General features: G+C 37.7%; 1 long non-coding RNA gene across 1 annotated transcript; it reads right to left on the minus strand.

Annotated features, from left to right (window-relative positions):
- Window positions 1-255: 255 nt before the first annotated feature.
- LOC131257440 (uncharacterized) lies at window positions 256-1,157 on the minus strand. The gene is made up of 2 exons (XR_009177403.1): window positions 509-1,157; window positions 256-413 (listed from the first exon to the last, which is right to left on the minus strand). It is a non-coding gene; the product is annotated as an uncharacterized LOC131257440 (long non-coding RNA).
- Window positions 1,158-3,734: the final 2,577 nt, after the last annotated feature.

Below are 3,734 nucleotides of genomic sequence, written 5' to 3' on the forward strand. Positions count from 1 at the left end.
GAATGAAATCCATTGCAATATGCGAAAGTTGGCAATAGCTACGGTTTTCAGAACTGGGGCTACGGCTATATATATATATATGGTCTCTTACCATTGCTGGTACATGCCTGATTGCTCAAATCATCTAAGCTAATACAAATAAAGATTCCATGACTTACAAACCCTTATACCCAACTAAACTAATACAAATAAAGAATAATAGAATATGAACATATATACAGAATGATTCACTCATCTTCCACATCACTTCACCTAGTAAAACTGTTAAAATAAAATTAATGTGTCCAACCAAACACCACCATCCAAACATCACCGTCCAACAGTCCATATTCAACACAAAAAAGCTCATCAATTGAAGTGGGGATTGTTCGATGGCCCATAGCATGCAACCTTGCTTTCCAAGCCAAGGGTGTCTGCTTGAGATTTGGACATCTATTAGGGAGTTAAAATGAAAAAAAAAAAAAAAAGATAAAAGAAAATCAATGGTTCTAATTTAACAAACAAATACCTGTTAATAAGAAATCATGATGTCAAACTAATCTGATTGTGATGTACCATATCTGAAGTCAGGTCCACAGATTGGGCGGTTCAGATTAAGCCTTTCATCTGCAAACAAATAAAAAAAGAAAGAACTATAAGCTCAAAATTGTTAGAGTAAGAACATACAAGTACAGCTCCAAAATTTACCTTTCTCCATGGGCCTGATAAATTTATTCCAATGAATCTTTCTTCATCTCTATATATATATTTTAATGATCCAATAGTACACCTAGTTGTATAAGATCAATGAAATTACAAATTACACAAACATTAGTTATTACTTGGCTACTGTAAATTGTAGAACCCATCTAGAGTACACATAGCATGCATGCATTTCAACCAAAAGCATTCAAACCTGTTGGCCTATTCTTGGATTTTTCTATCGGCATAACATCAAGCAAATTCTGCATGTATGGAAACAGATCATGAGAAGTATTCCTATCACAAATTAAATCGTAATCTTTTGGTATCCCCTGGTGAAAATATGAAGAGGAGAGTACATTATACTCGTGAAAGAGCCTGAGCTAGAAACTAGAGCATCTAACAAAGTTTAAAAATCATTAACAATGTACTGATATAGAATGATGTAAATAATAAATCCAGGCATAGATATAACTGACCTTACTCGTTGCCCAAAACTCGGCTTCTGTCGACATAGAATGTGAACTTGATGTGTGAAGAGCGACTTGGTCGGTAGGCACAAATGCATTGTACATTGGAAGGAAGACGTCTGTCACCTGCATAAACATCATAATGAGAGACCGTGAATAAGGACGGGAACTATAAAGATCAATTGACAATATAAATAATCTAGAACATTCTATATTAGTAAAGCCGATGGGGCAACTTACATCTTGCGAGACAAAAAACCAGCATGAAATTAAAACTTTCAATACCATACACTACATCCCTTTCCACTGTTGGTCCCTCCCTGTGTGTGACAGCTACTTAAGCATGTCCTTTCCACTAATGATCTATGAGTGGATGTGGGTGTGGGTGTTTGTACATGTGTGGGGGTGCATGTGGGTGTGCAAATAGCTGCATGTGGGACTCATCAGTGCTATAACGTCACCCTATCCGTCCAACAGGGTTGCCCCATCATGAACATAGGATATAGCCCAAGAATCTTGCCAATCTAATAATCAAGTTAGCCGAATGACATAAAATAATGGAGCGCCCCAGAAAACCTTGAAATTCACGTTGAGGACCACTTGATGGTTAGATCGGCATGATAGTTGGGGCAGCCAATTTTCCTTACGGGGCAATCATGTTAGACCAGTTGGATGCTAACACGCGCGCATGCACACAGACCAAAAGTGGACCTCCAAAATTTCCACTTATAACTCTAAACCACAATGCATTAGATCACTACAATTCAGAATGAGGGGATGAAGATTTACCGAGAATTCATTCCACACCAACTGAGGATTCCTGTATTCAAAGCTAGCAGCTCGGTTCATATGAGGGTTTCCGTACACAAGCCTTGCTCTAAGAGCTCTCTCAATAAGACTCCGGTACCTGCATTACTAACATCAGCTACCTGAGAGACTCTAAGGAAAAAAAATTATACAATGCAATCAATTAAATGAGTTCTGTGAAGTAATACTTGTAATATTACACTAGGAACTATGCTGTGTGTCAAACTTAGGCTCAAGAGATTTTTCTACATCAATTGACAATAATTCATATGCATGCTATATTGATGACCAAACAAGACAAAACTGCATAACAAGTTCTTTTTTTATTTTTTATTTTTTTGATAACTCGAATTTTAAGGATGAAAAGGAAAAGAAGGCAAACAACAAGGAATTTATTGGTCATAGAAAATTTAAAGCAGAGGACAAACATACACAAGGAGAAAGGCATAGATTAATCCTGCAATCAACTAATATATAACTACAATTACACTAGAATAGGTGAGGGAATATTGTGCCTATGTAAGCACCATCCATATCTGAACAAAATATCAAGAACAAACTGAAGTAGAGCAGATATTTTGAACTTCAAGTTTTCATTGTCCAGCTTGTAGTCCGTCCAATCTAGACATGGTTCTGAGTCTGCCACATACCTAGAGGTATCCTAAATCAGTTAATTAGCTCATTGAAACACAAAGTAACGCTAGAATGAACGAATCTGTGCACTAAGATGCATGCATGGAATCATGTCAGGTTGGTCAATTTACCATGTTCTGCATTAAAATCCATATCCTAAACCAGTTGATTAGGTTAGAGGTCATTTGGAACCAAGAAAAATGATACTTGAGTAAAAATGTAATTAGGAACTAGGATTCGTGCACCTAGAGAAAAGGCGCACGAATACACTGGACATTTTCTTCATCCGATGGCATAATACCCAATTCGTTCAATACACCGGCACATTTGGGCAAAGTGCAATGGCCTAATAAAAAAATAGAAAAGTAACGATTATTTTATTTATTTATTTATTATTTTATTTTTTAAGGACAAATCTTGCCCTCTCTCGGGAAATTCAACAAACAGTTAATGTACAACAAAAACCAAAAAATGACTGCTTTATCTAATGGCCTGATTAAAAAACACTATCTTAAAACAACCAAATGCCAAATCCTTAATACAACAACAAACAAATATTTTACACTCTTAACATCATTTTCCAACAAGAATGGAGAATAATTGAACAAGAGAATCAGTAATCAGATTACCTATAATCCGGTTACAACTTAGGGCCCGTTTGGCCGGTCGGATTGGAAGGGATTGGATGGTTTTGGAAGGGATTGGAAGTCAAATCCCGGGATTGGCCTGGCGTGCCAAACAGAGCCGGTGATCTGATCCCAATCCCATGTATCTCAAGACAATCCGCTGACAACACCATCATTACATTTAAATCCCATCAAATCCACCCTAATCCATCAAATTTGCGTGGGACGTGTTTGGTTTGAAGGATTAGATGGGATGAGAAGGTTTAATACCGGGTTTAGCCGGGCGCGCCAAACAGACTGGAGATAGCAATCCAGGGATATATCAATCCCATGGATCACTAGACAATCCACTGACAACACCATCATTACCTAGAAATCCATGCCATCCACCGTAATACCATTCCATCCCTTCCAATCCACCCGGCCAAACGGGCCCTTAAGGAGTTTACATGCATCCAAATGACCCCTTACAGATGAACGTTTTACAAAAGGATGAGAAACCCCAGGACGATCGTCC

The sequence above is a fragment of the Magnolia sinica genome, chromosome 10, assembly GCF_029962835.1.
Source record: "Magnolia sinica isolate HGM2019 chromosome 10, MsV1, whole genome shotgun sequence".
NCBI lineage: Eukaryota > Viridiplantae > Streptophyta > Magnoliopsida > Magnoliales > Magnoliaceae > Magnolia > Magnolia sinica.